The 25,591-nt window shown below is 42.8% G+C and overlaps 1 protein-coding gene and 1 non-coding gene across 25 annotated transcripts in view; both read left to right on the forward strand.

Annotated features, from left to right (window-relative positions):
• STX11 (syntaxin 11) overlaps nt 1-25,591 on the forward strand; it is a 114,147-nt gene that overhangs the window by 57,530 nt on the left and 31,026 nt on the right. For 23 of the 24 annotated variants that reach the window (XR_005834406.1, XR_005834407.1, XR_005834389.1 and 20 more), the window contains exon 4: nt 18,608-18,667. The gene's annotated coding sequence lies outside the window, so the exon portion shown is untranslated. Of the gene's footprint in view, nt 1-18,607; nt 18,668-22,407; nt 23,109-25,591 lie in introns of those variants that run through there. The other variant, XR_005834405.1, reaches the window with a different exon arrangement.
• Nucleotides 13,524-13,605, forward strand: TRNAL-UAA. The gene has a single exon. It is a non-coding gene; the product is annotated as a tRNA-Leu (tRNA).

A 25,591-nucleotide genomic window follows, 5' to 3' on the forward strand; every position in this document is an offset into this window, starting at 1 on the left:
AAGCTACCACATGTAAAATAAAATAAAAACATGGACATAGATTTAAAAAATTCTCAACTAAATTGGAAATAAACAAAAATTAAAAGGATGAAAAAGCAAGAATATTTTTAATGGAAATATAAAGGTGATGTAAAGCAAACAAGAAAAGGGCTGGATACTTAAAGAATGAAGAACTAAAATAGGAATGTGGGAAATTAGATAAAATCAATGAAATGCGATAACATATATAAAGTGCTTCTCACAGTGAAGTGATGCTGACACAGTGCTCCATCAGACAAAATTTGTCTCTAATAAATTTGGAAAATGAAGGAAGAGATGGGAAAGAGGGGAGTAGGGAGTAAAGAACCCCACTGAAAGCAAGCGAAGAGTCCCTGGCAATATTCCCACGGAGACTTCTCAGTAGTTGACTCCCGGAGACCTGGGAGATAGGAGGCAGAGGCAATTGAAGCTCCCTTCCCCTGCCCTTTGTTCCGGTCCTCTGTCCGCCCACATGTCCTTATGGTATCTGTGACCCAGAGCTGTCTGAAAGAGCCTCACCACAAACAATTTTGGGAGCGAGTCAGGGTTGGTTAACTTCCCCCATGCTCAGCCACCAATTCTGTTCTTTGAAATCCAGAAGAATACCAGGCTCGGGTATCTAGAAGTGTCTGGGAAGTACTTGTTAACCCCCAATGTAAGCAAACCGATGGCTTTTCATTCTCACCTTCAGATGAGAAAATATATCTTAGTGTTGATGGTGTTTAGTGATAATATGATCATTAATTTAAATAATGAAAATCTATGCTATATTTCTTCATAATATAATTGAGATAAAGAATGAGTTTTAAAGTAACCTGGATGTTGAAGCATTTAATTGATGTTGAAATAAAAGGGTGTTAGAATAATGTTGTAGTAATCAAAACAGTATGGTACTGGCTCCAAAACAGACACATAGATCAATGGAACAGAATAGAGAGCCCAGAAATAAACCCATGTATATATGGTAAATTAATCTATGACAAAGGAGGCAAGAATATGCAATGGGGAAAAGACAGTCTCTTCAACAAATGATGTTGGGAAAAGTGGATAGCCACATGCAAAAGAATGAAACTGGACCACTTTCTTACACCATACACAAAAATAAACTCAAAATGGATTAAAGACCTAAATGTGAGACTTGAATTGATAAAACTTCTAGAAGAAAACACAGGCAATCATTTCTCTGACATCGGCAATAGAAACATTTTTCTAGATATGTCTCCTCAGGCAAGGGAAACAAAAGCAAAATTAACTCAGTTGTGCCTATACCAAAATTAAAAGCTTTTGCACAGTAACAAGGCAATCTATTGAATGGGAGAAGATATTTGCAAATGATACATTCATTATGGGGTTATATCCAAAATATGTAAAGAACGTCTACCACTCAACACCAAAAAACTCAAATAATCTGATGAAAAATGGGCAGAAGACCTGAATAGACATTTTTCCAAAGAAGTCATGCAAATGGCCAACGGACACATCAAAAGTTGCACAATATCACTCATCATCAGGGAAATGCAACTCCAAAGCACAATGAGACATCACTTCACACCTGTCAGAATGGCTAAAATAAAAAAAGATAAGAAATGGGGGAGAACTGGCAGGGCCCTCCGAACCCCTGCCGACCTTCGAAGGCGCACCGAACCAAAACGCTTGGGCCCAGGCTCATGTTCACCAGCACCCTCACCTCGGCCCAACTCTCCGCTCGACGCACAGGTGGTGTATCGGGCCTGCGGGGCTCCTGGAGGCTAACCCTAACCATAGGTCGGCCACCCCAGGGCACTTCCCAAGGGCCTGGGCGTTGCAACGCTGGGGATGGGGACCCCGAGCTCATGTGCCGCACTCACCCTGCTGCCCTTCAGCCACCCGAGCCACTAGAGGCCCCGCCGGTCAATCAGGGCAAGAGATCGGGCAGGGAGAGGAGTTAAGATGGCGGAGGAGTAGGAGACCCCTTTTTCACCCTGAGTCGAGCTGGATAGGTACCAGACCAGCCTAAATAACCACGGAATCAGCCTGAGACGCAGGATGATGCATCTGGATCTCTACAAATGAACATCTCCAGCACTGAGTATTGAGGTACAAGAGGGAGCTGTAAAACCGTGCATGGATATCGGAAGATAAACGGAAGGGGGAGGGAGCCGCCCGCTTGGCTCCGGAAGCGGCAGCCACCTGCACGGGGGCAGGAGGACTCACAGAGGCACCGGCAGAGAGCGGACTGAGACCGGTGAGCCGAACGCGCAGGCCACCAGGCATCTCCCGGAACACCGAATCCCGGTGTGCTCACGGGATCCAGACTGAGACCGGGAATCCCGAGGCCGCGGGGCGGCTGGCGGCTGGCGGGCCACCTGCACGGGGAGCTGGCGGACTCCGCACGGCACCGCGAAACAGCAGACTGAGACCTGAACCGGGTGCACGCGCCACCAGGCTTCTCCCGAAACTCTGGAATCGAGGTGTGCTCACCGGGCATAGACTGAGACCGGGAGACCCGGAGCCTGCGGGGGCGCCGGTGGCTGGCGGCATTAGAAACACAAAGGACAGAGACGCCGGCCCTGGAAGTGAGGGCTGGGACGCCGGGTGTGGGGCGCACATCCCGGGACGCTGCAGGGTTGAGCAGCACCAACAGAAACAGAGTTAAAGTGGCCAGAACATTAGTAGAGAACGGGCCGCAATCCTTCTGTTCCGTGACAGAGGCTGAAATTTGGCCGCTGCTGCTCTGACTCTCAGAAGAGGCACAGCAAACCGCCAGGGAAAGCCGCCAGAGAACAAAAGCCTGGAAATACCGGCTCAGAGAGTGCCCATCCCCATCCTCCCTCGCAGGGGACACGGAGACTCTACCCAAACAGGGTTGCCTGAGTATTGGCGCGGCAGGCCCCTCCCCCAGAACACAGAAGGCAGGCTGGAAATCCAGAAGCCCACAACCCGAGGCGCCTGGGTGGCGCAGTCATTGAGCGCCTGTCTCCGGCTTAGGGCGTGATCCCAGCGTTCCGGAAAGGAGTCCCTCATCGGGTTCCTCCGCTGGGAGCAATCCCGGCGTTCCGGAAAGGAGTCCCTCATCGGGCTCCTCCGCTGGGAGCCTGCTTCTTCCTCTCCCACTCCCCTGCTTCTGTTCCCTCTCTCGCTGGTTGGCTGCCACATAAATAAATAAATAAAATCTTTAAAGAAGAAGCCCACATCCCTAAGATCCCTATAAAACAAGGGGCACGGCCTGGGACCCAGTCAATAATTTGGGCTCTGGAAACCCCGCAACCTCTCCTCATCAGAATGACAAGAAGAAGAAGCCCCCCCCAGCAAAGAAAAGACAGTGAGTCTGTGGCCTCTGCCACAGAAATAATGGATATGGATGTAACCAAATTATCAGAAATGGAATTCAGAGTAACGATGGTCAAAATGATGAGCAGAATTGAAAAAAGTATTAACGAAAAGGTTTCTGAGAATATAGAATCCCTAAAGTCAGAAATGAGAGCGAATTTGACAGAAATTAAAAATTCTATGAGCCAAATGCAGGCAAAACTAGAGGCTCTGACGGCCAGGGTCACAGAAGCAGAGGAACGGGTTAGTGAATTGGAGGATGGGTTAATAGAGGAAAAAATGAAAATAGAAGATGGTCTTAAAAAAATCCACGCCCACGAATGTAGGTTATGGGAGATTACTGACTCAATGAAACGATCCAATGTTAGAATCATCGGCATCCCCGAGGGGGTGGAGAAAAACAGAGGTCTAGAAGAGATATTTGAACAAATTGTAGCTGAAAACTTCCCTAATCTAGCAAGGGAAACAAACATTCGTGTCCAAGAGGCATAGAGGACCCCTCCCAAGCTCAACCACGACAAACCTACGCCACGTCACGTCATAGTGCATTTCGCAAATATTAGATCCAAGGATACAGTATTGAAAGCGGCCAGGGCAAAGAAATTTCTCACGTACCAAGGCAAAGGCATCAAAATTACGTCAGACCTGTCTACACAGACCTGGAATGAGAGAAAGGGTTGGGGGAGCATTTTTAAAGCTCTTTCAGAGAAAAACATGCAGCCAAGGATCCTTTATCCAGCAAGGCTGTCATTCAGAATTGATGGAGAAATAAAGACATTTCAGAATCGCCAGTCACTAACCAATTTTGTAACCACGAAACCAGCCCTACAGGAGATATTACGGGGGGTTCTATAAAAGTAAAAAGGCCCCAAGAGTGATACAGAACAGAAAGTCACAGCCAATACAAACAAAGACTTTACTGGCAACATGGCAACATTAAAATCATATCTCTCAGTAATCAGTCTTAATGTAAATGGTTTGAACCATCCCATAAAACGCCACAGGGTTGCAGATTGGATAAAAAGAAATGACCCATCCATTTGCTGTCTACAAGAGACTCATTTCGAACCCAAAGATGCATTCAGACGGAGAGTAAGGGGATGGAGTACCATCTTTCACGCAAATGGACCTCAAAAGAAAGCTGGGGTAGCAATTCTCATATCAGATAAATTGGATTTTAAACTACAGACTATAGTTAGAGATGCAGAAGGGCACTATATTATTCTTAAAGGAAGTATTCAACAAGTGGATATGACAATTATAAATATATATGCCCCCAACAGGGGAGCAGCAAGATACACAAGCCAACTCTTAACCAGAATAAAGAGACATATAAATAAAAATACATTAATAGTAGGGGACCTCAACACTCCACTCTCAGAAATAGACAGAACACCCTGGCAAAAACTAAGCAAAGAATCAAAGGCTTTGAATGCCATACTCGACGAGTTGGACCTCATAGATATATATAGAACACTACACCCCAGAACCAAAGAATACTCATTCTATTCTAATGCCCATGGAACATTCTCAAGAATAGACCATGTTCTGGGACACAAAACAGGTCTCAACCGATACCAAAAGATTGAAATTATCCCCTGCATATTCTCAGACCACAACGCTCTGAAATTGGAACTCAACCACAAGGAAAAATTTGGAAGAAACTCAAACACTTGGAGACTAAGAACCATCCTGCTCAGGAATGACTCGATAAACCAGGAAATCAAAAATCAAATTAAACAATTTATGGAGACCAATGAGAATGAAAATACAACAGTCCAAAACCTATGGGATACTGCAAAGGCAGTCCTAAGGGGGAAATACATAGCCATCCAAGCCTCACTCAAAAGAATAGAAAAATCTAAAATGCAGTTTTTATATTCTCACCTCAAGAAGCTGGAACAGCAACAGAGGGACAGGCCTAATCCACGCACGAGGAAGCAGTTGACCAAAATTAGAGCTGAAATCAATCAAGCAGAAACCAGAAGTACAGTAGAGCAGATCAACAGGACTAGAAGCTGGTTCTTTGAGAGAATCAATAAAATTGACAGACCACTGGCAAGACTTATCCAAAAGAAAAGAGAAAGGACCCAGATTATTAAAATTATGAATGAAAAAGGAGAGGTCACGACGAACACCATTGAAATTGGAAGGATTATTAGAAATTTTTATCAACAGCTATATGCCAATAAACTAAGCAATCTGGAAGAGATGGAATCCTTCCTGGAAACCTATAAACTACCAAGATTGAAACCGGAAGAAATTGATTCCTTAAACAGGCCAATTAATTATGAAGAAATTGAGTCAGTGATAAACAACCTTCCAAATAACAAAACTCCAGGCCCGGACGGTTTTCCTGGGGAATTCTACCAAACATTCAAAGAAGAAATAATACCTATTCTCCTAAAGCTATTTCAAAAAATAGAAACAGAAGGAAAGCTACCAAACTCATTCTATGAGGCCAATATTACCTTGATCCCCAAACCAGGCAAAGACCCCCTCAAAAAGGAGAATTACAGACCGATTTCCCTAATGAATATGGACGCCAAAATCCTCAACAAGATACTTGCTAATAGAATCCAACAGTACATTAAAAGGATTATCCATCACGATCAAGTGGGATTCATACCTGGGATGCAAGCGTGGTTCAATATTCGCAAATCAATCAGCGTGATACATCATATCAACAAGAAAAGACTCAGGAACCATATGATCCTCTCAATCGATGCCGAAAAAGCATTTGACAAAATACAGCATCCTTTCCTGATTAAAACCCTTCAGAGTGTAGGAATAGAAGGTACATTTCTCAATCTCATAAAAGCCATCTATGAAAAGCCTACTGCAAATATTATTCTCAATGGGGAAAAGCTGGAAGCCTTTCCCTTAAGATCAGGAACTCGACAAGGATGCCCACTCTCGCCACTATTATTCAACATAGTACTAGAAGTCCTTGCAACAGCAATCAGACGACAAAAAGGGATCAAAGGTATTCAAATTGGCAAAGAAGAAGTCAAAATGTCTCTCTTTGCAGATGACATGATACTCTATATGGAAAACCCAAAAGAAGCCACTCCCAAACTATTAGAAGTTATAGAGCAATTCAGTAACGTGGCGGGATACAAAATCAATGCTCAGAAATCAGTTGCATTTCTATACACGAATAACGAGACCGAAGAAAGAGAAATTAGGGAATCCATCCCATTTACAATAGCACCAAAAACCATACGTTACCTTGGAATTAACTTAACCAGAGACGTAAAGGACCTATATTCTAGAAACTATAAATCACTCTTGAAAGACATTGAGGAAGACATAAAAAGATGGAAAGATATTCCATGCTCATGGATTGGAAGAATTAACATAGTTAAAATGTCCATGCTACCCAGAGCAATCTACACTTTCAATGCTATCCCGATCAAAATACCGAGGACATTTTTCAAAGAACTGGAACAAATAGTCCTTAAATTTGTATGGAAACAGAAAAGGCCCCGAATCTCCAAGGAACTGTTGAAAAGGAAAAACAAAGCTGGGGGCATCACAATGCCGGATTTCGAGCTGTACTACAAAGCTGTGATCACAAAGACAGCATGGTACTGGCACAAAAACAGACACATAGACCAATGGAACAGAATAGAGAGCCCAGAAATGGACCCTCGGCTCTTTGGGCAACTAATATTTGATAAAGCAGGAAAAAACATCCGGTGGGAAAAAGACAGTCTCTTCAATAAATGGTGCTGGGAAAATTGGACAGCTACATGCAAAAGAATGAAACTTGACCACTCTCTCACACCATACACAAAAATAAACTCCAAATGGATGAAAGACCTCGATGTGAGACAGGAATCCATCAAAATTCTAGAGGAGAACATAGGCAGCAACCTCTACGACATCGGCCAAAGCAACCTTTTTCATGACACATCCCCAAAGGCAAGAGAAACAAAAGATAAAATGAATTTATGGGACTTCATCAAGATTAAAAGTTTCTGCACAGCCAAGGAAACAGTCAGAAAAACTAAGAGGCAGCCCACGGAATGGGAGAATATATTTGCAAATGACACTACAGATAAAGGACTGGTATCCAAGATCTACAAAGAACTTCTCAAACTCAATACACGAGAAACAAATAAACAAATCAAAAAATGGGCAGAAGATATGAACAGACACTTTTCCAATGAAGACATACAAATGGCTAACAGACACATGAAAAAATGTTCAAAATCATTAGCCATCAAGGAAATTCAAATCAAAACCACACTGAGATACCACCTTACGCCAGTTAGAATGGCAAAAATAGACAAGGCAAGAAACAACAATTGTTGGAGAGGATGTGGAGAAAGGGGATCCCTCCTACATTGTTGGTGGGAATGCAAGTTGGTACAGCCACTCTGGAAAACAGTGTGGAGGTCCCTTAAAAAGTTAAAAATTGAGCTACCCTATGATCCAGCCATTGCACTACTGGGTGTTTACCCCAAAGATACAGACGTAGTGAAGAGAAGGGCCATATGCACCCCAATGTTCATAGCAGCAATGTCCACAATAGCTAAATCGTGGAAGGAGCCGAGATGCCCTGCAACAGATGACTGGATTAAGAAGTTGTGGTCCATATATACAATGGAATATTACTCAGCAATCAGAAAGAATGAGTTCTCAACATTTGCTACAACATGGACGGCACTGGAGGAGATAATGCTTAGTGAAATAAGTCAAGCAGAGAAAGACAACTATCATATGATTTCTCTCATCTGTGGAACATAAGAACTAGAATGATCAGTAGGGGAAGAAAGGGATAAAGAAAGGGGGGGTAATCAGAAGGGGGAATGAAACATGAGAGACTATGGACTATGAGAAACAACCTGAGGGCTACAGAGGGGAGGGGGGTGGGGGAATGGGATAGACCGGTGATGGGTAGTAAGGAGGGCACGTATTGCATGGTGCACTGGGTGTTATACACAACTAATGAATCATCGAGCCTTACATCGAAAACCTGGGATGTACTGTATGGTGACTAACATAATATAATAAAAAATCATTATTAAAATAAAAAAAAAAAGATAAGAAATGACGTGTTGGTGAGGATGTGGAGAAAAAAGGAATCCTTGTGTGGTGCTGGTGGGAATGTAAACTGGTGCAGCTACCGTGGAAAACAGGATGGAGGTTCCTCAAAAAATTAAAAAGAGAATTACCCTATGATCCAGTAATTTCACTACTGGATAGTTACCCAAAGAATAGGAAAATACTGATTTGAAGAGATATATGCACCCCTATGTTTATTGCAGCCTGACTTACAATAGCCAAGATATAAGAACAACCCATAGATGCAAGGATAGAGATGTGGTATATAGATACAATGGAATATTACAGCAATAAAAGAGAAGGAGATCTTGCCATTGGCAACAACATGGATGCATCTAGAGGGTATAATGCTAAGTGAAGTAAGTCAGTCAAAGAAAGACAAATACCATATGATTTTACTCATACATGGAATTTAAGAAACAAATGAACAAAGAAATTAAAAAAGAGATAAACAAGCAAACAAAAAAACTCTCCTAAGAATGGAGAACAAACTGGTGGTTGCCAGAGGGGAGGTAGGTGGGGGGATGAGTGAAAGAGGTGAAGGGGATCAAGAGCACACTTATCATGATGAGCCCTGAGCAATGTATAGAATTGTTGAATCATTATATGGTACACCTGAAACTAATATCACTGCATGTTAACTATATTTCAATGGAAAATAAAAGAAAATAAGATAAAAGAAAATAAAGGAAAAAAAAAGAATGGGTTTAAAAGTAAACTGGACCTTGAAGAATTCAACTGATGTTGAAATGAAAGGATGTGTTAGAATGATGCTAGGAAATGAAAGATTCTGGTAAAGTGCAAGTAAAGATTCTCTCAGGACAAGACACACCCTAGGAGGAAGCAGTTTCAGGGTTCCACACAACAGTTTATACACCGATTTAAATACAAGAAGACAACAAGTATACCCTCAGGAGATAGTCTTACCTAAGAGAAAGAGGTAGATGATAAGAAATCAAGCCAAAGGTGGGGAAGTTGAGGAAGCGACCTCTCAGGAATACTGTAGAGAACTTCAAGCATTTCACATGTACTGTTAAGAGCCTTTGGGAATGCTTGGGCTCAGGAATGCTTTGGCAGAAACCTACTGTGATAATGGAGACTCTAAAACCTGAGCCTGCCTCAGATCACCCAACTCAAGTGTGCATTCAAGAAGTTGGGGTGGGGCTCGAGAATCTGCATTTCCAATAAGTTCCCAGGTGTTCTGGACACTCTGAGAGCCACTGGCTTGTATTTAAAGACATGTTCATTTTCTTACATAAGAAGCAGATTGGAGGTATGTGGTTTCTAGTTGGAAACAGAAAAAGGCTTAGTATCTTCAAGGGACAAGGGGGTCCCAACTTGTATGACTGGGATTTCAAGGGTTGTGGAAGGGGGTTACACATGCTACTTAAACTTTTAATGTGAATCTGTTTTAGAAAAGATATTTGCATTCTGAAAAAATACAGAGAGAGAAGTCAGGGTAGAAGCCACACATCAAAGGAATCTGGGGAAAAACTGAAAATAAATGGGTGCACTTGGAAAGTAGAGGTAATCCATTCAAGAGTTTGAGAGCAAATGGAGAAAGGAATATTGGACGTTGGCCAAGGGGTCAGCAAGACTATTCTTTTGAAATAAATATGTGAAAACAAAATACATGCTCGCGAATATATCATCCAAGCTAGAAACACTAGCTGGTAGGTGTATTAGTCATTATAGGTGCATAAAAATAACATCAAACTTAGCTTGAAACAATAAATATTATCTTACATACTTTCTGAGGGTCAGGAAATCAGAGCTTGGCTGGTGGTTCCTGTTCAGGGTCTCTTATAAGGTTGTAGTCAAGATGCTGGCCAGGGCTACAGTTAACAGAAGGTTCGACGGGGCAGGAGGACCCATTACTAAGCTTGCTCCTAGGACCTCGGTTCCTTGCTGGCTGCTCTTCACCACCTGGGCCTCTCAAAGGGCTGCTCATGAAATGACCATTGGTTTCTGCCAGAGGGAACAATCCAAGGGAGAGAAATCAAGACATCAGCAGCAGTGATGACCTAGTCTCTGAGGTTGTGTATCACCTCTTCGGTTTTATTCAATTCATTAGCAATGAGTCGTTGGATTCAGCCCACATTGCAAGGGAAGCTCCATCTCTTAAAGGGAGGAGTGTCAAAGCATTTGTGAACACATTTTTAAATCACCAAAAAATGCGTAAAGAATATCATGGCTTAAATAAACACACATGCACAGTGAAAAATATTTTAAATAGAGTAAAACATTTGCCCATAAGAAGTATGTCAAATTCAATTTCCTGAACATGAAGCCATTTCCATGCTGCAAAATTTGTCTTAATATTGTCACTTGCTTCCTAATTTGTCAGTTGTAACAAATGTCACTGCATAGTGCTTTTCACATTTTGTTTCAACACTCAAGTGGATATTTGTCATGCCTTGCAGTTGCCAGCATCTTTTGAACATCCTTCTGATGTTTGGGGAATGTCCTCCATTTTAAGGCCTGCTTCCTAAGGTAGAAGCCAGAACTTTGCTTCCTAACCTCCCTGTGGATAGGACCTCGGGATGGAACTTGTGTTCCTCCACCCAGAGAGTCCCAGGAAGGATGTCAATCTGGAAAAGGGCAGCATGGCCCAAAACCTGGTTTCCAGTAAGGAGGAGGGAAAGGACTCCAATGATGGACTCACACTTGGACTCTTCACTCGGGATGCTGCTTTCCCATGTTGACTTTATTCTCAGAGAGCCTGTTTCTATGTAATACTCTCAGTGCTCCACTATGCTATCCCAGTTTGTCAGTCTCGGAGTTTTCATTAACTATTGTTTCATTAAAAAAAAAACAACAACAACCAAAACTTAGTGGCACAAAAAACAAAACAAAACAAAACAAACCAAACCCTGACACATTTTTATTCTGTCCATCGAGTCTGTGAGTTAGAAATTGGAAAAGAATACACTAGCTTGTCCCTGCTCCATGATCTGCAGACTTAGCTGGAAAGATCCAATGGCTGGGTCACTTGATGGCGACGTGCTGGAATCAACTGGAGGCTCATTCACTTACATTTGCAGCAATTAATATTGACTGTTGGTTGGGCTGTTGGCTGGAAAAAGTACATGTGGCTACTTGGGTTTTGTCACAGTATGGGGGCTGGGTTCCCAGAGCAAGCATCCCGAAAGAACAAGATGAATGACCTCAGAAGTCGCAGAGCGCCCCTCTGCCACAGACACAAGGCTTTGCAGATTCAGTGAGGAAGAACACAGACTCTACGTTTTGATGGTATGGGTGTCAAAATCACAGTGGTGGAAGACGAAGTCATGTGTGGGTTGGGAGATATTGTTGTGGTCCTCTTTGGAAAAATACAACGTGCCACACAGCGGACTGAAATTTTCTCATCTCCAATAGCTCAGTTGCCTGTAACTCTGACTAGACTAACCTGTGTTCCCGCCCATCCTTAAACAGCGACCAAAGAAATTTAATACATCTCCAGGCTGCAGAAGAGGCACTTGGGTACCCTATGACATGGTGGTGCTGTTCAGAACTGGTTTATACCAGAAGCTTTTTGGAGGCTAAGTCTGGGGTTAAATAACAATATTCAAATAGTATTTTTGCGATGGTCCAGAAGATCATGGAGGATTTGATGGCTGGACGGTGGGCAAGCTCTGTAAGGGTTTTGAGGTGCCGGCAGCGGGTCTAGGAGGCATCTTCTTATATTTGAGTGAGTTTGTAACTGGGCTTCTAAATCTGGACATGGTGATATAAACACTTGCTATACAGGGTTGTTTTAAAAAATCAAATTAGATAATACATGTAAGGAGCTTAGAGCAATGACTGCCACATAGGGAGTACTTAGAACATTTTTATTACTACCATTTTAAGTACTCTGAAAGCCCCATTTTATGAAATCCGAAACCTCTTGACAATTTGGCGAGGTAAGATGGAGATGGCATTGTCCCCATGTGTCCCCATGTTCTGGTCGGCGCGCTGGGGTGCACCAGGCCTCACACTCAGTAGGAGGGATACCGTTGAGGCTGGGACGAAGATGCGCGCCACCGGTACGTCAGTGCTAAGTGGCCAAGTGAGCAGGGGCAACTCCGCCGGCTGCTGCCCTGAAGGGCTTTCAGGGGCAGTCCATGTTCTTAACCGGAACCCAGAGGCTGAGGGACACCCCAGGTCAGGGCAATATGCCCGGGGATCACAGAGGTTCGAGGAGGTAGCAGGGCGGCGGGTGACTTTCACAGTGACCCAGCAGGTGAAGAGCCAGCGGGTGGGGTCCCGCACAGTCAGGTGAACTTGTGCAGTCTCCAGGGTGATACAAGTTCTAGGTCAGACAGCCGCCTGCACTGTGGGAATAAGGGCGTGGCTGCCAGATCGCGCTCAGGCCCCAGGCTCCCCGACCCTGCACAACACCTAAGCCTTGGCTCTGTGGTGGAGTCGAGGTGCACAGAATGGAGGGAGAGCACTGCAGAACAATGAAGAGAACCTAAACTTCCAAGCGCACAGGTGGGTCGTGGGAACAAGGAGGGCCCTCACCGCCCCGCGGCCGTGCAGCGGGTGTGGTGCCCACAGCCAGCAGGGAGGGCCACTCGTGCCACGCGCCCTGCATGTGGCGTAGCGCAGGACAGACACGAATTTCTACAAACTTCCTTCCTGTGGGAGTTGTGAGGAAGAAAAGCGGTGCTGCTGCTCAGGCAACTCATTTCTTGAAGTTTATTCTATTTAGAATAAAACCAACCAAACCCCACCCTCGGGGCTCCGTCCTTGCACTCCCATTCCCGCGCGCCTCCAAAACATGCTCCTAGGAATCCCGAAGTTTACGAGTGTGTTTGTTTCCCGCGCCCGCGCACCTCGAAACCGAAAGCACAACGGGCTGCGCCTGAGTCGGCCCCGAGCGAGCCGCCGAGCTCCGCCGCCGCCACAAGCGCGCCGAACTCGGCTGCAGTTGCCCTCGCTGCCGCGGCGGGCCGGGGGCAACAGTGAGCTGCGGCGGCGGCGGCGGGAAACGGAGGCTCTGGCTGGGAGGTCGCTCCGGCTTGGGATGGGAAAACCGGGAAAGCGGCAGCGAAGGATCCTCAGAAATTCTTGAGGGAGGGTGCGAGGACGATGGAATACAGCTTGTAGGAAGAGTGAAAAGCAGACCGTTCGCCTGTACCAGGATGGCCGAGTGGTTAAGGCGTTGGACTTAAGATCCAATGGACAATGTCCGCGTGGGTTCGAACCCCACTCCTGGTAGATATTTGATTTTGCTTTTTTTTTTACTTAAAAATTTTATTTATTTTTTTAAACATAAATTTCACCGAGCACACCACGCGTTGAGCCCAAGAATTCCGCCTTCTAGCTGGGAGAGACGCACCCTTCCCCACCCCTCCCCAACACACACAACGCGCGGCTTCGCTTCCTGGGAGGGAAACGACGCGGCGAGCGGGTTGGGCGAGGGCCCGCGAGCTGGGGGCTGGCGCGGGGTGGGGGTGGGGGTGGGGGGCTGGCGCAGTGGCAGGGGGCTGCTGGCGTGAGAGGGGGCTCGTGCGGGAGGGGTCCGGCGGGCGGGGGGCGTGGCGCGCGGGCGGGATCCGGCGGGCGGGGCGGCCTGCGGGCAGGCAGGCGTCTCCCGGGCCCCAGCTGCGCGGCGTCAAGTGCTCGCTGGGCCGAGCCAGGGTGGGGAATCCGCGGCGTAGCCGGGCTCGGGTTCCCGGCTGCAGAGCGAGAGCAGGCCGGGCGGGGCGGACGCGTCTGCTGTGAAAGCTTAGTTAGATAGCTGCCCCTGCAGAAAAGTCAGAGAGATAAATCTCTACCTTTTTCCTTTTCGCAAAATTAATTGTGTGCACGCAGTTCTTCCATTAGCTCCTTGAAGGCGGAGACGGTATGCATCACGCCTCTAAAATCTTAGGACTCTAACTTACATTCGGCTTAGAATTTTAAAATACTAAAGGCATGCTCTAGTGTTTTTTTTTTTTTTAATACTAAATATGAAAGTAATCTAAAACCTAGAGGAAAAAGTTGCAACTACAGTGCAAAGAACACTTGAAAAAAGAATTTGTAAGATACCGACTAGATGCTCCAATACAACCATTAAAATCGGGAAATTAAGACTGATAATTTACTACATCTAGTGCCCAAACCGCATTCAATCACCGGTTGTTTGTAGTAAAAAGCTCCAGTTCAGAAGAATGTATTGCATTTCCTTGTCACATCTCCTTCGGCTTCTTCAATCTGTAACAAGTCCTCGGTGGCTCCTGAATTTCATCTTGACACTTGTGAAGAGGACGGGCCGGTCTTTTTGTAGAATGTCCCTGTGTCAATTTGGATTTGTCTGATTAGAGTCAGGTTGTGCTTCTGTAGCAAGAGTATCACAGAAGTATCACATTGCATCCTCCAGGTGGAGTGATTTTGACGTGTCCTTTTAACTGAGTTTAAGTCACTTGATTAAGCCTCTGCCGGCCTTCACCACTATAAATTCACTTTTCCCCTTTGTGATTAATACATATTTGGGGGGAAGTGCTTGAAGCTATATAAATATCCTATTACTCATGAAACTTTCCATTTTATTCAGTTATTTGTGGAATCATAAGTAATCTAAGTATGCACTTATGGTATCCTGTTTGAATAAATGCTTACAATCCATTCTATATTTGTTCGATGCTCAAAGTGTCCCAGATTTGGCCAGTGGACATCCATTCAAGCTCACTTTTGACATGTCTGCATCATTCGTTAGCACGTCCTTACTTCCTAGTCCAAGATATTCCTTGCTTACCTTGTATTTTCTGTGACCCAGCCCTAGAATCAGCCATTTTCAAAAGATTTCTGGTTCTCTTTAGCAAAGAAGGGTAATTAGAAACCAAGACCTCAGTTTAGACGTGCTCACTCTTTTGATGTGTTACTGTTCCCAGACCCTCTGGATGGACAGAATTAGGGAGAGAATGTGTGTGTATGTGTGTGTGTGTGTGTACACGTTTAAATTTATCTACCCTCTACTTATATTTATATCCAGGAGTTTATACCAATACCTCCAATTCTGAGGCAACACTGCAGATTTTGTTTTAGTTTTTCTAGCCATATTTGTAATTCCCTAAACTTACCAATGTAAAATTTACCTTGCTTGAGCCTATCTAATGTCTTTAGAGTTGAATTGCTCAAGAAGGGAAAAGAAGGAAAGAGGAAAAGAAAGTGTCTAAGTAGTTTGGAAATGAGCATCTTGGCAACATCTAAGAACCAGCTCTGAGCCAGTCGCTGTTAGACACTAGGGCTGTGCAGATAAATAACCCAGCATCGTCTCATGGAGCTCAGTTAGTGAGAGAGAGATTTTAGTGAATCATTTATAATGACAAAATATGAATTATATCCGAGATGCTAAAGGAGCAGTGTGGGAAGCCCTAGCTCTTTCCCAGAGTGTCAGCTTTAGTTGGGAACGGAAGGAAGAGAAGTAGGGCTCTGGGAGGGGAGGAAGAGAGGTACAGGTGGGGTAAGCCATCTTGAAACCATGCTAAGTATGGTCTCTGAAGTTCACTAAGGAATTCAAAACAAGAAGCAACCTGACTAGAGTTGCATTTGGAAGTTTCTCTATCGACATAGAAACTCTTGGTCTGTCTATATAGGTTTGGAAGAGGGGGGCATATTGAACTGGAAGGAAATATTTTTGGGTGAAGATTATTTAATTCAGTCAATAGCCAGTTCAACTGAGCTCAGTGTCCCTCTCTCTTTCTCCTTAAGGCCAAGCAAGAGAAAAACAAAAAACAAAACTTGACGCCTTTCCAGCCTGAGCACAGGGGCTTGGGCTAATTTAAGTGTTTGTATTACTATGCCCAAGTGCAAATATGGAACAGTACTACCAAGAGTAGGCAAAGAATAGTATGGAGTTTTACTTTGTTTCTTTGAAACTATATTGTAAATCAAGCTTCTAGTTTGTATTAATCAGTTACTGTGCATTAGCAGAGATGGTAAAAGACTCCTGAGTATTCTTCTTAAGACTGCTGAAATTCTGCCAGATTACTCTGAAGTGCTATGAAGAGGGATGAAATGATGTCTGAAGACTGCTGGTCTAGAAACAAGAAAATCTATTAGATAGATCCTCGGGCACTGAATCACAAATTTTCTATTGATTAGTATGTAGGGCCTACTTAACCACAACCTTCACGTGCCGATTTAGGTGGAATCTTTTGCTTTACTATTTCCCTCTCTGCATAATGTTTTATCACTGGTTTCCTCTGATTAGCAGTATTCTCTAACTGAATTTTGATTTACTGCAGCAAACATTAAGAATACGATTCAAATTATAAACAAACATTCAAATCACGCGGTGACTCAGTAGAAAGAGCCCAGGCTTTGGGGTAAGACAGGTTTACCAATTTTCTCAGGTTACCAGTCTGCCTTTTCTCATTTGCAAATTGGAAAATAATATTTACCCCCACTGAGTGGTTGTAAGGCTGAATGAACTATAATAATGCCTTCTTAATGATAATAATAATAAGCATTGTTAATAATATTATTAATATTAATATTGTTATCATAATAATGCCTTCTCACAAATCTAGGTGTTTCATACCTCTCACTTCTCTTCCCTTTTCTGGACCCATTCTTTGTGGGAAGTACAGAAGAACCACACTATGCAAGTGGGAAGAAATCTTACCTTGCATGTAAAGACCACTTTCAATTTTTCAAAACACTTTTACATCCACGATCTTCCTGGATAAACAGGTTCAGACAAGACTCATTGTACTTAGGTGGTAGATACAATTATATACCAATGTCTTCAACACATGAAAACATAATGCTTCCCTTCACTCAAAATAATATAGGGAGAGCTAGAGAACATCAATAGTTCCTAAAAATTGAAATCCTGTCCTAAAATGTAACAGCATCTTTACTTTCCCATGAAAAGTAGGCCTGTTATATTAGACTCTTTATTTTTAAAAATTCGTAAAAGATTCTGAATTTAAATTTGAATCATTTGTAGGTATACCACCACTAAACTTAGACTGATTTTCCAATAATTATTTTAACAATAAGAAATTAAGTAACTACTTAATTTGAATTACAACTATAAGTATGGGTTTGTAAGCATTCTGTATGTGGGTTTGAACGAGTTGTAAGTTATTAAAAATTGTTAGATTCTTTTCTGTTGGGCATCCTTACATAGAACTCTGTGGAAGACTGTTGCCAATACATTTAAACAGTGACACCTACTGGTAAATTGGAGGCAAATTTATGTGTTAAATTCAGTCAGCTTAATACTGACTATAAAATGCTGATAAATTGTTGTTCCACAGTCACTATGTGTAGGAGTACATTAAGGCTATTGTCTTATCCAGCCGGTATTTTGACTTTCTTTTTTCTCTTTCAATCATTGATGATAAATCGGCCATTGAAAAGATTCCCAAATCACTGACCAAGTTTGCACGAGCCATTATTTTAATTGTACGAACAGGGCCTTTATCTCATCATATCCATCATCTTTGTTTCAATATATTTTTTTTCAAACTCAGAAACTATGAGATTGAAGACGAATAGAGATTTGGGTTAGCCTCTGACTTTAAAACACAGAAGCCATGCCCAATTTGGGAAATCTTGAACAAGAAGCTTTCTTTGTCCTCAGTACCAAGTTGGAATTTGGAGATCTTAATTATTCCTTTTGTGTTACATTTTGCTTTTAGGTACAATTGCAGCTAATTAATGAACAATTTGAACACACATCGCACATTTGCTAATTGTTCAAATGAGATCAGTGTGATGCCTCCAGATTTCACGGGTCTGTTCAGTTACAAGGATGCTATGGAGGAGTCAGGGAGCATAATTCCAGGCTCCTTACATCTACACTCCTGCTGGAGAGAAGGCCACTGCGAACCACATGGTTCATTTGTGAACTGCGTGGTTTCATTTTCATTTAAATAGATTTTGATGTCTCTGAACCACTTATCAGAATACCTGAAGCAGAGGAAGCAGGCGAAAGGATGGGCAAAAACTTTATTGTGGTTTTCACGAGAAGGAATGGGTGAGGCAGGCTAAGCAGGCTTAGGATTTGGTAGTTTGAATAATTTCAGCAGGCTCTGGGGTGTGGGGACTGTTCTGAGGTGTCTTGCATCTCTAAGAATTGGCTAACCCTGGGAGGGGCAGTACCTCCCTGATCAGCAAGGGCCCAGATGCCAGAATGTCAGAAATACAGAAAATAGGAAAATATAGTTAATTTAGTATGGGTTCAGGTATCCTCACCCTTCTTTTTCTTCTCTTTCTCCTTTTGCAGCTAGGGTGGGCCTTACCTGTTTAGAAGAATCAGGATCCAGAAGCCCAGGGAGGCAGACACGTAAGTGGTTTTTGAATCATTTCCATCTGGGGATGCTATACACGGTACTTGTGCAATTCACATCTCAAATTTACCTCTGGGTTTAGATAGTCTTTTCAACTGTTTTATTCATGGCTATGGTATAGTGATGTTCATAAGTTACTGCAAAAGGTAACTTGTTAAATTGCATTGAAAAGATGGATCATAAAGAAGAGTGTTGAACATTTGTGTCAGTTCTACAATCTCCTTTGTACATAAATGCGGAAGTATGTGTATTTGTGAAATACACAGCCCAGGTCCTAAGAGGCAACGCAAAACTGGGGCTCATCGTCAGCCAGCCCAGATTTCAAACCCAGTTCCAACCCTGATTAGCTGTGTGACTTTGGACTGCTTATTGCACTTCGCCAACTCTTTGATTTCTCTTCTGTAAAATGGGGGTGATAATAGAAATACCTATCAAATGATTTCTTGTGAGAGTTAAATGCGCTGTTGACAAAGTGCTTAGAAATTGCCGATGTTTGGACAATCAATTGATTAAACTATGGCCATACTTTAGTGATTCTTATAAAGTGTACCTATAGATTAACTATAAGACCAGTTTTGCTACAAAGGTAAAAGGTGTTTGTGGAATTGATTCTGCTGTTGGATATACATCGTATTTGCTATAGCAGTTGCAGTAAGGTGAGATCGTTAGCAAAAGATTTTATCTATCATCTATCTATCTATCTATCTATCTATCTATCTATCTATCTATCTAAGGGAGAGAGAGAGCTTGCACAAGCAGGGGGAGTAGCAGGGAGAGGGAGAATCAGGCTTCCGCTGAGCAGAGAGCCCAATGTGGGGCTCAGTCCCAGGCCCCTGGGATCATGACCTGAGCTGAAGGCAGACGCTTAACTGACGAGCCACCCAGACATCCCAAGATACAATTTTTTTTTTGAGAGAGAGAGAGAGCGCGTGCGTGAGCAGAGAGTGGGCACATGTGTGTGAGGGGTGGAGGGTAGGGGCAGAGTGAGAGGGAGGGAGAGAATCCTAGGCAGGCTCCGTGCCCAGCATGGAGCCTGACTCAGGGGTTGATCTCATAACACTGAGATCATGACCTGAGCCGAAATCAAGAGTCAGATGCTTGACCGACTGCGCCACCCAGGCGCCCCAAAAGATATTATTTTTCAAAGACATGAAATTTGGGAGAGGGGCATAGATTGCATTTTTCTGATTTGTTCACTAAACTTTTTTCCACTGAAAGTCTTTAAATGTCTAACTTTCCATCAACAATCTTTTCTTAAATAAAATGGGTAATTCCTTGAATAATTTTTATGTTCAAAAAATAGCACAGAGTTCTAAACTCTAACTTTTCAAATTCATGATAAGTGAGCTTATTGTTTTCCCCTGGGTGTCACACCCACTGGGTTAGTCACAAACAGCTATATTAAGGATGTTGTTCACATTTTTTAAACGCTAGCATTCTGGCCCACCCAGTTCTGCTCTGATTTTAAATGCAACCTGACTTGATTTTTTTTTTAATTTCACATAAAAAGAAAAATAAAAATAAAAGACCTCTATTACTTGGGAGATGTTTAGAATAATATGTAATGTTATGCTTTTAAGTGGCAAAGTGCTTCATGGAGTGTAGACTGGCCTTCGAGTCTGTGATGATGCAGAAGTACCCCTTTACTGTGACTCAGTGCAATGCCTAATCCTATTAGTGGACTACAAAGAACGACATGTAGAAGGATGCACAGAACCAAAATGAAATTTTCAAGTGGCTTAATGAGTTGAAATGACCTCAGTAATATACTAATTGAATCAATTAGTCAATTTCTTTAATCCTGATTTTAGTCTCCCATGAGGAATCCTCAGACCAAAGCAAAATGAGGATGAACTTGGATAATTCTGGGTGGAGAAGCCCCTTGGGTAGATCTGGAGTGAAGAGGATGTTTTCCACTGGGTTTCTCTATTTTGCTTCTACATCTCTGCACTGTAAACCAGTCTAATGCCTGCTTAGAAAACACACAGCTACTGCTGCCTTTTGCCCATGTTTTCAATGTCTAGGAAAGTCTTGTAGAGAAACACCAGCACTGAAAGGTGGGCAGCCTGTAGTCCAACTGAACAATTCATTCATTCATTCATTCATTCATTCATTCATTCATTCAGTATTTTTTAAGTGACTAGAATGGGCAATGCCATGCTTGTTGCTCAGATATGGCAATGAATAAGAAAAACATGATCTTGTCCTCATAGAGCTTACATTTAGGGAATACAGGCACTAAACAAGTAATCATAACGTTAATTCTTTCGCAGTCATAGTTTTCTCCTAGAAGTGTGGGCATAGTTTGGAGCAGGAGAGAAGCGGTGGTCTTTCATGGAACAGATAGAATGTGAAGGGACAGTTTCTATCTGCCTATCACCAGGAGAGAGCCTGAATTCAGCCCACAGAGAGAGAAAGTGAAAGAAAGAGGGGGAGAGGGAGGGAAAAGAAGAGGGGAGGAAGAAAAACAGAAAGAGGAAGAGAGAGAGAGAGAGAGGTAGAGACAGACAGACAGACAAAAACCCAAGGCCTCACCCAAATTCCTGGAGCCAGTTGTTCTGAAATCAACTCCACATTTACATTTCCAAGTTAAGACTGTGAATTCTTCTTTTGTGTGCGGCTTCTTATTTGAAGCTAAAAGAGTCCTGTCCCGAATAACATAGCTTTTAAGTATTGGCATAAAGTTGGGTATCTTCTTGAATAGCAAAGGAGTTAAAAAAAAAAAAAAACTGTAATATTTCAGAAGGGGAACAAGCGATGGCTTCATGAGATTTAATCATGGGCTGTTGAGTGTTAGGGTTGGAAAGGATTTACTTAGACAAAGCTTCCAATAAAGCAGAAATCACCCACTGGCCACTCCTGGCAGAGGTCAACTCATCTCTAAACTAGTGGTCATTAATAGTGTTAGCACTGACCTTAGGGAGCATTCTGGAGGAATGTGGGGGCACTTTGGGCTTGTCATAATAATTTGGAAGAAGGTTCCTGCCATTAGGGAGGGGTCCGGGGTGCTGGGCATGCTGCAGTGTATGGGAGGGCCACGTAATAAAGAACGATCCTTCATCCTACAAGCGTTTGGACTGACCAGCAGAATATTCCTGTAGGTTAAAAGCCTGTTTGTCTGAACCTGCAACCTAACTGCACTTTCCATGTTAAACACAAAATGTTTTTGCAAGTTTTTAATATGGAGTGAATTTTCCAAGTACCCCACTACCATGTAAATCAAGGAAAAATTGTACCTCATTTTACTTAGAACTTCATCAAGAGCTAGTTTCCATGTTAGAAAACACATCACTCAGAGCAGCAGCACTGTTTGAGTAATTGGTATTTGATTCGCTAGTTCAACACACGTGCCTCAGCATACATTTGCTGCTGTTGTATTCCTGATGATGCGGTGGGCTCTGTCTTCTATGGTATGGTCGTGCTCTCGCACCTGCACATGGAGATATCCCATAGAACCGGATGTCTTCCACCTCTTCACTCATCAGGCTGGGCCTTTCATCCAACTCTGGCTCGTTTGTTCTTTTGCTGACATAGGCTCAGCCTGCCTGCTCGTGCCTCTTCTTGAAATGCCTGCTTCCCATATTCTCCTGAGGCCAAGTAGGCAAGATTACATCACCCCAACCTCCTTGCATCAGTTGACTAGGCCAGGGGTGGGTACCTGACTCAACAGGGCCAATTACGTTTGCTTCCAATCATTTGCAAGGATACATAAGGTCATTTTCTGCTATGTGCACAGAGAAGCAAGATATCCTGATGTGCAGAAAGAGAGATGGGTGAAGCAAATGCAGAGAAAAGCAGAGATGAGTGACCCTGTGGCCAAAGAGAGAAAAAGACACCAGTGAGCAGCTGCTTTGGTCCTCAGTGCGTTTCCTACTGCAAGTTTCGGACCTCAGGAAGCCTGGCTGGGTACTCTTCTGGTTGTACTTGTGATCGAATGGTTCCTGTCGCGAAAGGTTGCCTTCGACCTGGCCGTATGGGTGCACCAGCTCTTCAGACCCGAGAGTCAGGCAGATGAGTCTTGATCTACTCTAAGGTTTAAATTTCTCCTCTAACACTTTGCTAGTTCAGTTGGACTTATGTAACTGATTTTTAAAAACTTGTATTTGAAATTGTTTAAAACTTTCTGAAAAGCTGTAGAAACAGTGTACCCTTTACTCAGATTCCGTATTTGTGAACATTCTACCACGTTTGTTTCATCCTTTTCCCGTTCTCACTCTCTCTAATTCGCTACACCATTTGAGAGTAAGTTGTAGATGTGACACCTATTACTCCTACATGTTTCCCAAAACACAAGGATACTCTCCTATATTACTAGTTATAATCATCAAAATTAGGATGCTGATATTAATAGAATATTACCACCCAACACACAAATCCCATTCAAATTTTGATTTCCTCAATAGTATCGTTAATAAACACCCTTTCTTTTTTGGTTCATGTCTCTAGTCAAGGCTCTTCAATCATGAATAGGTCCTCCTTCCTTTTCTCACCTTCGTGACCTTGACTCTTTTGAAGGGAATGATCAGTTATTTTGATAGAATTTCTCCCAATTTGTATTTGTCTTCCATTTCTTCATGATTAGATCCCAGTTGTTAACTTTTGACAGGAATGCCAAGAACGTGATGCTGCGTTCTTCTATCAGGAGGCACATGATGTCAATTTGTCCTATTTCTGTGATATTGACTTTTAAACTTGGATAAGATGATGTTAGACAGGTTTCTCCATTGTGAAGTTAATTACCAAGTATTTTGTACTTCCATCCACTAGTATTAACTTCTGTTGATGATTTTTATCTGAATCAACTATTTCTATGATTTTTGCCAAATGGTGATTTTTTTCTATGTCCATCATTCCTTCTACATTTCTTAGTTAGCATTCTGCTATAACATAGACTTTTCTCCCTCATATATTCATTGAATTATTAAATATAAGCTCATGGATTCTTATTTTATTCAATTGGTTATAGTCCATACAGTCATTAAAATTTGGCTGTTTAAATTTTCCCAGATTTGGCCCATGGAACCCCTTTCAAGCTGGTCATCTCTTCTCCCTGACTCCATACATACCAGCCAAGAGAGTTCTGTGTACTTCCTCCTGACCTGACACCATCCCCAACCCTGCACCATACCCATATGCCAGGTAGCTCTGAATCTAAATGCTGAACTCTACACAGCTTTTAATAGCCTTTATTTCAGCTACTCTTTTAGGTTATTGAGATCATTTTAAAATTTTGATTCTGTCATCTGTGCATTCGCTGTTTCTCCTGCTTTTAAGCAACCCAAGCTTTTAATACATTTTTATCCAAGTTGTTGATAAAATCTTGAATACAACAGGGGCCAAGACTTTCTTGCCATCCGAGATACTTTTTCCAGGCGGAATTGATACATTAATACATACTTTTGTATGTTGTTGTTCAACCAGCTCGAAACTTACATTTAGTGGCTCTCTGGTGCAGTTATTCATTGTGACCGCAAGCATGTCTTGAGATTTTCTTCTAATTGTGTGCCAAAATTAAAATGCATTCTGTCTACGCATAGTGTAGTGACCTTATAAAAAAATAAAATTATAGGGCGCCTGGGTAGCGCAGTCGTTGGGCGTCTGCCTTTGGCTCAGGGCGTGATCCCGGCGTTCCGGGATTGAGTCCCACATCGGGCTCCTCGGCTGGGAGCCTGCTTCTTCCTCTCCCACTCCCCCTGCTTGTGTTCCCTCTCTCGCTGGCTGTCTCTCTGTCACATAAATAAATAAAAAATCTTAAAAAAAATAAATAAATAAAATAAAATTATGTTAGTTTGACCTAAGATGAAGTAAATGAACCCATGCTGACTTCTACTGCTCATTGCCTTCTTATCGGAGGGGTTAAGTAACTTGCTCAAGTGAAGACCCGGAATTGGAACCCAGGCTGGTATATCTACCTCTAAAGCTTTGATTTTTTTTCGTAATGCCTCCATCAGCTTACATGGAGATGGAGAAGGACCGCCTCTCTGTTTTTACATTTTATGTTACTTTTTTTTTTTTTAAGATTTTATTTATTTGACAGAGATAGAGACAGCCAGCGAGAGAGGGAACACAAGCAGGGGGAGTGGGAGAGGAAGAAGCAGGCTCATAGCGGAAGAGCCTGATGTGGGGCTTGATCCCATAACGCCAGGATCACGCCCTGAGCCAAAGGCAGACGCTTAACCGCTGTGCCACTCAGGCGCCCCCACATTTTATGTTATTTTAATGAGACTTTGTCAGAGTGCAGGTCTTGGCACTTAGGTGTGCTGAAGGGCAAGTCAAAGGTTAAGGCCCAGGAGTTAACCATTACCTCAGTTCTCTGGGGGTATACAGCAGCCATTCTTCCCAGTTTCTTAATCCCTTCCTAAAGTGTCCTACTATGTTGCCCATTTGATGTATAGATTGAAACCTAACTTAGAAAAGCAGATGTGGGTCTCTTTGATTAAGGGCAAAGCGTTTCTAAAACACAATTATGAAATGAAATTATTTGTACATGTGAAATATTTACCCAACATTATTTTATTTCTCAGAACATCAGTATTTCAAATATTATGGGTGTCTGTGCGACTTTTTAGTTCAGGGAAAGTTACGAATTTTGTTGTTGTTTCCTTTTTTTTTTAACCCCTTTAGTCTGAGGCTCACTGCAGCTTAGAAGTACCACAAAAAACCACAAAAGGTATATCCACTCAATGAAGGTGGCTTTGCTAGACACAGAAAGAAGGGGAAACCAACAAAAATCTCAAGTACCAGGAATGGTCCATTGAGGCTGTTTTGCTGGATTTGGTGAATGTTGTGTGGAAAGATCACATTCTTGTGGTTGTGGTTCTGTTGAAGGGATAAGAACACAGGAAGAGGAAAGATTCTGAACAAAGGAAGATTTAAGTTCACTAGCAGGGAGAAAAATCCCCACAGAAGAGTCTGTAAAT

The sequence above is a fragment of the Ursus maritimus genome, unplaced genomic scaffold, assembly GCF_017311325.1.
Source record: "Ursus maritimus isolate PB19 unplaced genomic scaffold, ASM1731132v1 scaffold_13, whole genome shotgun sequence".
Classification (NCBI taxonomy): domain Eukaryota; kingdom Metazoa; phylum Chordata; class Mammalia; order Carnivora; family Ursidae; genus Ursus; species Ursus maritimus.